The following is a 14,701-nucleotide window of genomic DNA, read 5'->3' on the forward strand; positions in this document are numbered from 1 at the left end:
TTTACCATCTTTATTACTTTGTTTATCATTAAATCAAAGATCTGGGAAAAAAAGATCTGGGGGCTTAATATACTAAGCCTGATTTTTCATTTTTTTTCCTCATTTCTACACACCTTGGGCTTTAGGTACTCATCCAGCATCATACTGCTGCTCTCCTTGACTTCAACCAGAGTCAGAAAGACCTGTTGTGAATAAGCCAGGGAAAAGCCTACAACCACATTAGAAGTTTAGGCTCCAGAGTGACCAAAGGAAAAGTCCAGGTGGGAGTCCTGAAGAAAGCAATAAGGGCCAAGCCTCAGCAGGGCTCATTGTCACTAGAATCATAGAAAGGTTTGGGTTGGAAGGGACCTTTAAAGGTCATCTAATCCAACCCCCCCTGCAATAAGCAGGGACATCTTCAACTAGATCAGGTTGCTCAGAGTCCTTTCCAACCTGACCTTGAACGTTTCCAGGGATGGGGCATCTACCACCTCTGGGCAACCTGGGCCAGTATTTAACCACGCTCATCATAAAAAAACATCCTCCTTACATCTAGTCTAAATCTACCCTCTTTGAGTTTAAAACCATTACCCCTTGTCCCATCACAAGAGGCCCTGCTAAAAAGTTTGCCCCCATATTTCCTGTAAGCCCTTTTTAAGTACTAAAAGGCTGCAATAAGGTCTCCCTGGAGCCTTCTCTTCTCCAGATTGAACACCCCAACTCTCTCAACTTGTCCTCATAGGAGACGTGCTCCATCCCTCCTTAGGGTGCAATTCTTTTCATAAGGTGGTTGATTTACTCACTACCAGACATACTTCATCCCATTGGGAATCAGCTTTCAGCCCTTCTTCTCTCCCCACACAGAAAAAGCTACTAAGATACAAATAAGATATTCACATATTAAAAATTGAAAGTATTGTCTGCAAAGAACTGCTGGTGAATAATGGATATTTCTTCCACCAAAATGTCTTTTTTTTTTTTCCTAATGTGCAACCATAACATCTGCAAACACCAAAAACATGCATATTTCTTTAAGAGAAGCTGTGTGTTCTCATAAATGCACCCACACAAAGCACTAAATTACCGCTCCAAACAAAGGGTACTGCATATCTGAACCTCTGCAGAGATGTGCTTAAGCTATGTCTGATCAGATTCTCTCAGGAACAAGGAAAGGATGAATCTCTGCATGGGCTAAAGGACCCCACTGAACAGGGATGGATCCAGTGATGTCCTGGTGCAGCTGGGCATCAGGTTAAGGCAGTTAAAATGCCTCTTATTACAGCTGGCTCGTGGGGTTTGCATCCTCAAAGCTCAAATGCATATTTGAGCATGTTACATTTTTGCCAAATATGCCATTTATTCCTTCCTGTACACATTCCTTAGTTCCATATCTTACACTAAAATCCTTCAGTATATACTGTAAAGCAATGCTAGGGCTTCACCATTCGTTCACTGTGGTGGTACAGCAACCAACCGCTAGTTCAAAGTGGGACATCATACAGAGGAACATGACACAGATCAGAGGAAAAGTGGTCTTGCCATGGAAAATACCACAACAAACTGGAAACCTGAATGACAAAGGCAGGAGGCCTGCATATGATCTCTCCTGCAAAAAAGGTAGATAACTAAGCCACACATCTTAGAAAACCTAAAGACCAGTGACAAGGCTGCCTGGAGAAGAGGGACAAGGCTCAGGATGTCCATGCTTTGTTCCATATTTTGACAGTAAAAAAGATGGGATACACGTGGTAAAATGACAGACAGTGTAAATGGCTGTTCCTCAATCACTTGTTCAGGTCAACATTTAGACAGTGGAGACAAAGTCTGAGTGTGATCTTGCTATCCTAAAATAAGCATTTAAAAAATGTTGTCTCTGTAGTGCCTTGGAAATATCTGTTTCTCTGCCCTGTCCTCAAAGAGGAAGTTGGTGGCTACTTTGGATGAAGTTTACTCTGCTGCAGATCACTAAAGCAAAGCAAATTAAATTCCACCCCTCACAAGGATCTCATACAAGATGCAAACACTCCTGGGGTTTTATCTTTCCATACATGACCTAGCATGGAGATTCTTGAATAAAAAGGTGAGGGGAGGATGGGGCTCCGTGTAAGCTTCTCAGTGAGGGAGAGGGGCAGACTCCATTGCAGCTCAACGAGCTCCCAAATTATGCGACACCCCCAAAATCAAAGGGGGTAGAGAAGGGAATGGTGTAGTGGAGCCAATGTCCCTCCCATTTTCCACCTGTGCAACCATCAGAGGAAATATTCTCACCCAATGCAAGTCTGCGCTCCACAGTGGGAGTAAAAGGACCTGCATTAACTCCAGATGAAGGTGGGATGAAGGCAGGATAGAAGACTACTGACAATGAGACCATCATCCCTATCACAAATGCACGACAGCTGAATAACCATCTCCATTTAGAAAATGTCTTGAAATGGAAACTCCTCATACCCAAGACTGACTCCACCACTCACACTGTATAGCTGGTGGTATATACCGATTTTAGATCTTGTCTCTGTCTTAAGACTAAGAAATGCTGTTCTTTCTAGCCAGAATAGGCTACAGGGATTCTGTTGCCAACCATAACATATAAAAGAACCTATAAAATTACAGTCACACACTCAGGCATATGTCTCACATTTAACTTAATGTTTATCTTGTCAGGAAATCCAGCTAGACCATGCCAACATTTTGTTTCATTCATGCTGTCTTCAAAATCATCTGTTGTTGAGGGAGGAAAAGGAAGGGGAGAGAAAAGAAGATGCAAGAGAATTATCCAAATATATAACAAAAGGACAAAATTGAAGTTAATTTCACAAATGAGGCTCAAAAATGAAAGCATTGTGGAAGAGTCCATCAGTAACATCATTCACCTTTATTCCTCTCCTGTGGATTGGAGTCGTCATCTCCTTTTTCATCTAGAAAATAAACAATGATTCTAAAATCTGCCCTTTGCACATCTACAATAGGAAGTGGACTCCTCAATTTCTGATAAGCCTTATTCTGCTGAAAGTTGTTGTGATTTTTGCTGCTGAGGAAGTCACCTTGACATGCTACAGACCTGGTACCAGCCACTCCTGAGGAACACACATGACAAAAATCAATTGCAAAAGCAAAAGAGTGAAGTGGCAGATACTTCTTTCAAAATTATCTAAAATATCTGCATTTCCTTCACATTAAGAAAAGCATTTCCTTATGTAAAACACAGCTTACACAACTAAATAATTCATCATGATGAATTATTTAGAGAGATGTGGACCCAGTATGTTTACAAGTCCCAAGCTGTTTTACAAAAGAGGAAACATTTATATAATTGGTCCTCAAACTCTTTTTTAAATGTTCTTACGATGAGAGGTTTCTGATGATTATCAGTGGCACTGGTCCTGAAAGCAAAGCTTTTATGAACTGAGCTATTGGTGGGAAGATGGGATAAGAGGGAAATGACTAAATAAGGTGATCTTTTCTTAGTAATCAGTGATTATTGCTGCTGAACAGATGATTCTTCCAAAAGCCATCCTCTAAGCCTTGAGTTATCTCAGGTATGGTAAAAGGTGTCCAAACAAGACATAATTAAATCACTGACCTGAGGCATTATCTCCCAGAACAGTCATCTGCCATGTGCAGAAGCAGGGCAAGCCAGACCCATTTCACTATAAACGTCAGCACTTTTCCCCCAGCAACACGTATTCCACAAGTCCCCAGAGGAAGCCATTTATGCTTAGGAATAAACCTGCCCTTGACAGCCCAAGGATGCTTTTGATAAGTTCATCTTCACCTCTGTCATGCTCTGCATACTGCTCTCCTCTCTGAGTCTCTGCCAGCTTCCTCCTGGGTATCTCCACACTCAGAAGCCCTCATGGAAATACTCTTTGTATGTGCTGTTAGATCTTCTCTCTGTCTAAAAACTGAGAAAGCTGGTCTGACCCCATAAGTGATGTTGATTTGAGCAGGTGATTGGAACAGAGGTCGCTTCCAACTTGAATTATCCTATGAACTTTCTTTATGAATAAAAACAACTTCTTGGCTATTCACTTCATCAAAAAATAGAATAGCAGCTCCAGAAAGGAGCTAGGACTGACTATGAAGAACAGGCAAGCAAATTTGTAATTCGTGGTGCTCCCTTTTTCTGGAGTAACCTCAGTCAGAGAAGCCACACAGGAGGCACCTATCACAAGAGAAATAATCTCTGTGCTTTGCCTGGCCTGTCTACAGTTGATCCCCATGCCTCCAAAGAGTCTCAGATCAGACACAATACTGATGTCCTCAGATTTACTGGTTGTAATATAGCACAGAATCAAAATAGGCAGAAGAAAAGCCAGGGTGCATTGAGGAAAGGGCTCACCTGTAGGTTGAATCTTTCAAAAGCACTTCCAGCTACTTTTCTTCATAGAATACACTGCCTTTTTCTGCTCTGAGGGAAGCACCTGTGCTTGTGTGGTAGGAAGTCACCTGACTTTGGGAGGGGAAGCAAGGCAGGAGTACTGATGCACACCTCCTGCCTGCAGGTGTGGTGACCAACGTAGCTACAATCATAGCCTTACCCACTGCTTTCCCAGCCACAGCTGTGTCTGTATTCAAATGAGGGAAGGATTCCCACTGCAGCCTGGGTTTTATTACAAGTAATGCAAGAATTTCAAATCAAAGCATTCATTCATTGCTTCTTGTCTTCGCTCTTTCAGCACTATGTTGTGTTTGTGTCCTTTATCCAGAGGCAATGTCTCATCACTTGTACACAACACAGTCAGTTAACTCCCTCTTTTCACTGAGCACTTTTCTTCATATGCGGCGTGTTCCTCATCTTTGATCTGCCATCTGACAATGCAGCAGGTACTCCATGTTGCACTGCTGATTCTGGCATTAGATGTGTCCTGATTTAATCTAACTAACCTATTTCAGGGTCCCCCATCACCACTGCATCTGGGCCACTCAGCTTACTGTCATGGAGACTTCAAAGTTCATAACAGAAAAAACACATGCATGCTAAATCAAATTCCACCCTTGTAAAGCCCAAGTTAAGAGGTCGGGTATGCCCAGGGAGGCCGTAGAGAAAAATGGATAAATCCCTTTGAGCACAAACAACCTTTGTGCAGCGATAACTCCAAAGCTGATAATTCAGCAGGGATCTTGACATCTGCTGTTTATCCCCAAGGAGGAGCGTGGAGCAGAGGAACAGAGTAGCCATGGTTACATCCCTGTCCCTGCTGCAGGTCATTCCCACTTCTTCGGGTGCTACCATGATCACATAGCCCCACCCTGGGACAAACTGGCTTCTCAAGTCACCTCTATAGTCTGCTTCACCCTACCTAGTCTGTTTGTGGGCTCCGAATAATGATTAACTTGCCGAGGACACTAATTAACTTGCTACAAGAGCCCTTGCACATCTGAGGTGGAGTTTGATGGTCACACAGGTGGGTGACCATGGAGCACTGCTGATCCAGCAGCCGCCGAAACAAAGGAAAGCCATTCCCCCCTCAGCCAGAGCCCGACGTGTGCTCCTCGTGTGCTGCGAGAGGGTTATGCCGTTGTGTATTTTTAGTTCAACTAGCAGCGACTATTTCTGCATTCCAATTTCTGATGCCGAGTTATCCCACCTTCTGTTTCTCAATTAGGGTATTATTATTAGCTACACTGAACCCATGAGCTTCTCAGCACGGCAAGTTTAATAAAGCAGTAATGTCACCCACTACCAACGCAAGTCACCTAAAGAAAACAAGGCCTAATTTACAGCGCTACTGAAAATTAGGGAGAGTCTGCTGATCGTTCCTCACTAGTTTATTTGCTGTTTCGCCCCCCCCCCCGCAACAATCATTCTTCCCTCTGCAGACAAAAGAATTGATGGAATACAAAATCTGTTCCCCACCTTCCCCACCGTAAAAGACAGAACTTATCTAAGGGCTTGTCATATAACCTTCTGGAACTATTGTTTCTCTCTGTGGGCCAACCTGAAGATGTTGACTTCTTGCAAAAAAAAGGGTAGCCTTCCTGAAATGATGTCTCTCTCTGCCTTGTCCCTCTTCTCCCTCATGGTGCCCCCGACTTTGCTGCTCGGCTCCCCACACAAAGATGAGGAACTTTCTGATGGTCATGACATCCAAGGCTAAAACAGCAGCACGACTTTGGTGCATCCGCAGCAGCCAACAAAAAGCCTTTCGACCCACAGGGTTCAGGCTTCCACGCCTTTCTCCAACAACAGTCTCTTCACAGCCTTGTGCATTATCTTTCCATCTGAAAAGACTTTTGTGCGTGGGGATGAATCCTGCTGTTTCTGAGGTCAGTGGCAAGCATCCTCTAGCCTCCAGCGGCGCGAGGGCTGGGTGGCTGTAGCGCAAAGCACTCTAGAACATAACAAAATGCCACTTTATTTTCTCTGACATCCACCCCAGCAAACTGTACCCTCACACAGCTCAGCTTAAACACAGCTGCAAAGGGAGAGGGAAACAGAGAGAACACAATGAGGAGACATGGACAGAAAAGCAATGTTTTCAGCTGGGATTTTAAACTAAGACAGTCAGGCAAAGAAAATAAATAGGGCTGTGCTGCTGTGTGGTGTAGAATAGATTTATGCAGCGCAGTGTACTCTGTAAGCACCTGTAAGAAGAGTCACTTGCAGCAGCAGATGCTGCTCAGCTCTAATGAAATCCATCTGCCTTGTCCCACAGAGATTCTCATACCGTAAGACATGGGATAGTTGGGTCCTAATAGCACAGAAGATAGTGCAGATATAAGCTGGTACCTGCTGAATGTGGGTACTCAATCAAACTCACAGAGGGCGAGCAGTTGCTACAGGTATTGGCAGCCAGCAAGCCTGCGTCATAGGCTCAAAAGCTGTAGTTCAGGGTCTCAGTCCTCTGCAGAAGCCGAAATACCACCAAGAACCCAAATTCTGTTAGAGCACATAAATCCAGAAAAGTGGTATAAAAAGGGACATGATCTTCCATAATTGTGTGTTGCCCCATGCTTCCCTGACACCTCTGAAACAATGGGAGACTCTCTTACGAAAACAAAATAATTTAATGCAGATACCCCCAAAGCTGACACTCATAAGCCAAGGGCCAATTTAGCTAGACATCTACAAGCACCATCTGCCAACGATAGGGTCAAGTCACACCCACTGAGAACAACAAGAGGGTATGAGTGGAAAGGAAAAAGAGGTAGTATGAGAGAGATGGAAATTTTCATACTGAAACACCCCACTTGTAGAGGACTCAGTGGAGAGAAATGCTGGTCCTTTTGCTCTGTTCTTTATGAAATCTTTCACAGAAAATAAGTTTGCTTTTCCTATTGCCACAGTGGTTTTGACAGCATGGGCTGAAAAATTGACGGTGATACAACCGTTTCACCGAAGCCACATCCTCCAAGTAATACTCATGTTCTTTTGGGCCATAAAAAAGTAATGGAACACTGCTTTCTAGCCTCAGAAATAAATGCTAGATGCTAGCAGCATGTTAGGAACTAAACTTACACATTAGAAGATGTTGGCAGAGCCAGATTCCTTCCCAGTCTTGCAGATTTGAATAGTAATACAACAGGAAAATAGTAATTCAACAGGAAAGATTTATTTGCCCAACTAGAAAGAGCGAGCCTGCTGCTCCCCAGGCTGCTAAATGGTGGCATCGGGGTCCTCAGAGTACACATAGTCCCTCCAAGCCAAGTTACTTTAAGAAAGTCTGGCTTGTCATTGTGCTGCATGCTGTGAATCCTTAAAAGCCACACTGCTACTGGGAGGTCAGAATTTGAAATTTCCATGCAAGAGAGACAGACACCAGCTTATTGTAGCACCTCTGCTACGCAGTATCAATACAAGTCTGTCATATAATGAGTAATATCTGCAATTTCGCCTTCAAAGTACGACAGGATGCATAAGGTGTGACCTATCCATGACAACACCACACAGCTAAAAACACCTAAGAATAAACATAGATAAGTATATCTACTAGACACAGATCAGAAAGTACAACAGCAAGAGTTTGGTAAGTGTATATACCAGCAGAAGGTCAAACTACTGTTTAGACTGTCTCATACCTATGATCCTAAGGATGAGAAAACACAACAGGCATCAAAAACACATCAGGATATTGCATCTACCAACAGTGCCCCACCTGCAGTAAGAGACATAAACTTTGTGGACTCTTCTGTGTCCACTGAAAATGAACTTAGATTTCTCTGTGGACATCACCAAAAGTAAAATCACTCTTTATCTGACACGGCCATAAAAATGTACTTACTTCAGTACTGAAACAAAGCCATATCTGAGGTGTGGGGGCTCCAGACACAGAGAAACCACACCAAGGCACATCCGAACATGGGAGAGAAGCAGAAATGCTGTGAGATTTCTGGCAGATTTGTAGGAGGACCAGAGACAGCACCCACTCCCCTCCAAACGATTCTCTTTTGATCTGGGACAACACATGGAAGTCACCAGCATCCGAGTGTAGAAAAGAAAGGAATTTTCCCTTTTACACTTTGTTTGGTTGCTCCCTCTGCTGCAGTGAAACAGGGAAGAAGTAAAACTGCTGAATAACAGAGTCCTCAATATTGCAGGCACTAATAATAGGATTAGAGAGAGAATAAAGTCATATCTTCTTGGATTTGGAAGATTTGGAAAAAGCTAACTTCTGACTCACTCGCCCGGCAAGTTGAGATCAGGTATGTCATGGTGTTGACCTTCTGAAGAAGGACTCGGATCAGGCCAGCAGCCACAACCGCTCCAGGTAGTTTCAGCCCATTACCTCCTGGAGGAGCGTTAGCAAAGGTCATGGTACATCACAGGCTTCTTTACAGCATGTCAGGCATTGCCAGTGTGCAAGGAAGGGAACCAGGTACAGGGAAGATCAGAAGAAATAGGCACAAAGTGAGACACCCGCACTGTTCCTGCTCTTCGACACGCTTTTCCCAAAGCCGTGCTGCTGGGAAGCACAGACTCACAGTCCATCTGACCTGGGGGGGTGGAATGTCCTAACCCATGAGCAAGGAAGCTGATAGACCCCAGGAGATGCTGAACAAAGAGACGGAGAGCTTCCACTACCCAAGTCAACAGTCTAGAAAGGAGTCTCGACCTTTCCAAGTGCTGGTGAGGGTTATCTGCTGGGTGGACACAAAGGTCCGTATTACATGAGCATGGGTATGATTCAGACTTGGGAATAACTTGCCAAGACCAGACTGACCCCTCAGGGAGGTGAATATTGGAAAAAAAAAAAGAGGCTATTTCCTTGTCAGGCATGGATGCACCACAATTCCTGCTAATTTCAAGGGGACCAAACAGTGTCCTGTCTCCGAAATAAAGATCTCACCCTCCCCCTCCTCACTGCGAAAACTTTTCTTTTCCATGGTTACATGTCTATCTCATTAAGCAGCAAATCTAGGCAACGATCATACAGTGCAAAGGGGAAAAATTACAGTATTGCAACAGGGAAAAGCACAGAATGTGATTATTAAATGGAGTAATAAACAGCAGTTTAAGCATAGCCTCAAAATAAAATGAATAGCATTTTTAAACTAAATGCAAGGCACAATATTCATCATCAAATTGTCTCTTGCCTCAGGCTACTAGAGAGTAGGATCTGGAAAACAGCAGCTTCCTTATTTAAAAAAAAAAAAAAAAAAAACCCCTGGCTGCAGATTTTCACCCCCTCCTCACTGCGAAAACTTTTCTTTTCCATGGTTACATGTCTATCTCATTAAGCAGCAAATCTAGGCAACGATCATACAGTGCAAAGGGGAAAAATTACAGTATTGCAACAGGGAAAAGCACAGAATGTGATTATTAAATGGAGTAATAAACAGCAGTTTAAGCATAGCCTCAAAATAAAATGAATAGCATTTTTAAACTAAATGCAAGGCACAATATTCATCATCAAATTGTCTCTTGCCTCAGGCTACTAGAGAGTAGGATCTGGAAAACAGCAGCTTCCTTATTTAAAAAAAAAAAAAAAAAAAAGCCCTGGCTGCAGCATTTCATAAATCCCTGTTTCAACCTGTTGGCAAATGCTGACTTTTGAAAACAGCAACTGTTGTATAAGTCTTCTTTTGTTCTGAGCTCCAAAAGACACAGAGGGTGACTAATAAAAATAAGGATCGGGATATTAAAAGATGCTTAGTAATATCACTAGATACAAAAATAGCTTTTTTTTTTTCCCTAGAATAGTGCTAGTGAACAACACTAAGTGGGCATCAAGAGACCAGCTCTTAACAGCCATGCACAAAGCAAAAGACTATGTTCCCTTCCATTACTAGAGAAATAAAATATAGTAGAACAAGCCATAAGGCAAAAATGAAAAAATCCCTCCTAAGCTTTCCATTTTAAGCATGGGAAAGAGGTGAGGGGGTGAGGGGCACCGAGCATTAAAAATTGGTTATCTGAGGCGGGGAACATCTTTGTTGTTTACACTGACACCAGACACAGTGCCCTGACTGTCCATAACCAAACAGCCCTCCACAGAGGGTTTTTATGGCAAAGCAGTGCTCACGAAAACATCAACCTTTCCCAGAGCCGTTTCTAAGAGAAGTTTTGCTGCCCCATAGTAATCAAAAGTCCGTGTATGAGTCCTGGCTTCCCGGTAATCATCTGCCCACAGCTAGCAGCAAAGACCACAGAAGACTACTTGCAGGGTGTTAATGTATAATCCCACTAGCCCTTTGACCTTCAGTCGTTTGCTCATGATGACGAGACGATTACCGCTCCGCGCCTCCCTGAGATGCCCCTTGATTATGCCCTTTACATCACTGCAACACATATAAATGGGATTTTGATTCTGCCACTGACATCTGGGTGTCAGAAAGCAAGATCGGATATGTTCCCTTTTTACAGGCATTTTTACAGGCACTTTTATTCCCTCCCTGTTATTACAGAGGAGAAGTTGTGAGATTTAAGTATTCTCTAACTTCGAAGGAAGAAATACACTGTGCGATGTGGCCAGGCTAGTGTCCTGAGGACTGTAGCCATGCAGTGCCTCGGATTAATTAACAGAAGTATCCAAAAGCATCCTCTTCAGTTAAACTTGGTGTCAGTGAGCACTGCCATTAACATGGATCAAACAGCCCCTTGGAGAGAGGACCTGTTGTGATGATAAAGTCAGGCTCCTAAGGAAATTATTTTGCAAATCAAAGCGCTGATTCCAAATACTTGTCTGCATTTTCCTTTTTGATCCTTCATCCTATCAAGCTCCCTTGGGATGAGACATAATTCCCAGGTGATTTTTTTTTAGCATTTCTGCCTAAGGATGGGGCATGAGGTCCTGCGTACCCAAATTCCTTGTTTTCCTGTAGTTTGCAGGAGGAGGACCCTTATAATCCCAGAGGAAAGGTGGGCCCAATTCTGCCTTCGATTTTACACCTATAATGTCAAATTATCTTTCAGCTCCTGCTGATTTTACAAGCATCTGCAGGCAAGCAGCAAAACACAGAATTGGGACCAAAAAGCCCTGTGGTTTTCAAACCAGATTTAACACGAAAGACAAGTACCTCTAAGCCTTTCCTATATGACTTGGTATCAGGTCATACCCAGGCTGTCCCCACAGTATAAATAGGAAGCAGAATTACAACTGTATCATATCACGGGACAAGCTCAAAACCCCCCTATTAAAATGTTTATCATCATTAAAGCCAGCGGCATTTCCAGCCACACGGACAAGGATGATTTTGGGAGGACAGGGGAAGATCAGGACACCAGGCAGGGAGAGCAGGGGTTTAGAGGAGAACAGAGACAGCAGCAGCATCAGCTCTCTTTCTCCTTACTGCTGGCAAAATAAATAAATAAATAAGCAGAAATAGTTACGTGGAAGTGGAAAGAGCTCTCTGCAGTCATTACATAGCAAACACTTACTGCTTGGCTTAAACTTACTTCTTATTCTCTCCCCCTTCATGCTCCTCAGACATGTACGCACTCATCCACGGATATGTGCCTGCACAAGGACACTCCACGGCTTTGGATCTCTTTAAAATGACAAGGACTGACCCCCTGTGCCATTGGATTAGAGCTATTCTTCAGACTCTTTTTCAATGTACCCAGTACATCCTTTCTCACACACGGATGAAGTGAGCATCTCTTCTTGCCTGGCCATCACACCCACATATTTAAGAAGATTTTATATCTTTTTTTTCTCCTTAGAAGGTATAAAGGTTTAAAGCTGTGTTTTTCCAAATTTATAAATGCATATATTCACAGGTATGATTGTGTTGTTATTGCAATGACTTAGTCTGGCTTTAAAGCACTTAAGGTAAATGTGCCAGTTGTGGACTACAGAGAGGTTTCCAGTCTCGGCTCTTCATGCACCTCTCTGATTTACAGCCCTTTGCTGAACATGATGAGAGAGATTTATTTGTGGAGCAGGCAGAGACAGAAGTGCATTGTCGCATGATATTATTTTTTTTTTTTTTAAGGGTTATTAATTACCATGTCAACCTTTGCTCTGCTGCTGCCGCTGCCCACTTTTATTTTGGAAGCACAGCCATTCCACACTCCGATCGCATCGGGTTCCCCCATCACCCCCCTTCCTACCAACATTTTTGAGTGTTATTTATTATTCCTTATGTTATCTGCGTGGAGGAGAGGGACAGTATGGCAGAGATGGGAAACACGAGCCGGAAAACATGCTTGCCTTGAATTGTCATCACCCCGCCGTTGGAAGGAGCGAGCCGGAAAAACTAGCAACAAACACTCGCACGCAAACAGACGCCAGGCACACACCACACATCCATCACGGGGAGTTTGCCAGCAGCCCCACAGCCCTTACCTGGGTTGTCTGGGATCCCTCTGCAGTGCACCTTCCCTCAGATCCCTCTCCCTTGGATTTTTTTTCCCCCCCTCACCGTGGGGAGCAGCGGGGTGGGTGCCGGTGGGGTGAGGAGGTGCCGGTGCAGGTAGGGGATGGCAGGCAGCTGGCTGCAGCCTCGGCTGCCGGGCTCTGGCTCCTGCCAGGGCTGCTGCTGCTGCTGCTGCTCCTGATGATGCCGAGGAGGAGGAGAGCCGTGTGAGGAGGAGGAGGATGCTGGCGGTGATGCTGTTGCCATGGTTACCCAACTCAGCGGCGGCGACAGCGGCACCGCTCAGCGCAACAGCTGCCCCAGCACCCAGATCTCCTGGGTACCCACCATGACCAAACAGCCCTCGGTGTACAGGCACAGATATTTCACCCCAAAGCCCTTCCAGAGGGATGGCGGTGGTGGGGAGGATGGAGGTCACCCCTCGGCGCAGCATCAGGGCTCAGGGATAACAGATGGAGCCACGCAACCAAAAATGTTTGCATTCTGCACTTGTGGGCAAAGAGCTCGCTGCCCTGCAAAGGTCAAACACCAGCTTCTAGGAGGCCTGGGTTTCATTTTTTTTGGGGGTGCTTTGCATTTTTATAAGGAAGTGAACAAAACAGCAAAGCAGAGGAGGGGAATAATTTTCAAAGTTCCTGGTTTTATGCAATTTTAAACTTTTTTAAACTGAAGATCGACCCTCTTTCTTTAAAAAAGGGCTTAAAAGTGGGGTTTTACTGCCCTTTTGTGTAAAGGTGTTTTCTGCATAGAGAAATCCTCTTATAAGCCAGCTGCTTGTGAGAGAGAGAGCTGCCTCAACACAAAACAGTGAGAAAAACCTTTCTGAAAGGACCCCTTTTACACAGCCCAGGACACCAATATTTTCATGCCTAATTGCATGAAGCAAACAAGCTGAACTTTGCCTTTCTCTAGGGATCTGAAAAATAAGAAAGGAAAAGGACCTCAGGTGGGTGGGCTGCCACATGATCAAAATGCAGAGTCCTAACTGAGCGAGACATGTGAAATCAAGGCATTCAGTTGCCATTTATCTATCAAATACGCGTGTCATGAGGCTCTCATTTTGCACGGGAAGATCACAAGACACAGCAAGGTCACAGCAATCAAATGTCACTTCCATCCAAAAATGTCAGCACAAAGCTGCATAACGCTCATGAGCCATGACAGTTCTTTCAAAAGCTGGTACTGTTTGCAGGACACTGTGAAGCCCTGTCTAAAACCCCCTGAAAGAGAAAAATCACTGGTGGAAACTTTCAAAAGGGATTTTCTTCCTACTGCCAGAGCTCTGCCTGCAGCCTGGATGCTGTAGGTGATATGAATCTATGAGCTTGAGGCACCAAGAAGATGCACTGGGTTGTGTCTCCTCTTAAAGTACCAGACCTGGAGAAACAGTTGTAGGAGGTGTGCTGGCAGCACCTTTTCTCAAAGTATTCTAGAAGACAACGTCTCCACAGCATGTTCATTTGAAAAGTTATGTCATGGTAAATATATAGGCATTTTCTGTATATCTCATTACTATGGGAGAACCTGGAACCACCAAAGTAAGGAGCAAAGTGCACCAGCCAGTATACATTGTCAGACTTCCTTAGGGTAGCTTCCCATCTCCCAGTCTCAATGTATCTTATAAAACTAGTCATCACATAAATCACCTGCCTGTAAGTTTTTTAATTAATATCTTTTTTAGGCAACTATTTTGATGTTTAATCAGAGACTATGTGGAATAGTTGACTCCAAGGGTGTTTCTACCTCTCAAAAAAGAAATAAGCATGTTACCTATTTTAATCTTTAAAAATGACATGCGTGTCAAACTAGACAGTACCCTGAACCCTTTCTTGAGAGCTAAAAATTAATATTCAGTGCATGTATGGCCCAGGGGCTTCCCTGCTGGAATTCTGGGTGCAGGGGGAGAAAATCTCATTGCATTAATAATTATGAATGAATCCAAATCACCCACTCCATAACGAAC

The 14,701-nt window shown here is 43.9% G+C and overlaps 1 protein-coding gene across 1 annotated transcript in view; it reads right to left on the minus strand.

Annotated features, from left to right (window-relative positions):
- The window catches only part of FAM135B (family with sequence similarity 135 member B), a 182,045-nt gene extending 169,225 nt beyond the window's left edge, over positions 1–12,820 (minus strand). Inside the window, exon 1 of the mRNA XM_014965629.1 lies at positions 12,708–12,820. The gene's annotated coding sequence lies outside the window, so the exon portion shown is untranslated. The remainder of the gene's footprint in view (positions 1–12,707) is intronic.
- Positions 12,821–14,701: the final 1,881 nt, after the last annotated feature.

The sequence above is a fragment of the Calidris pugnax genome, unplaced genomic scaffold (assembly GCF_001431845.1).
Source record: "Calidris pugnax isolate Ruff unplaced genomic scaffold, ASM143184v1 scaffold41, whole genome shotgun sequence".
NCBI classification, from domain to species: domain Eukaryota; kingdom Metazoa; phylum Chordata; class Aves; order Charadriiformes; family Scolopacidae; genus Calidris; species Calidris pugnax.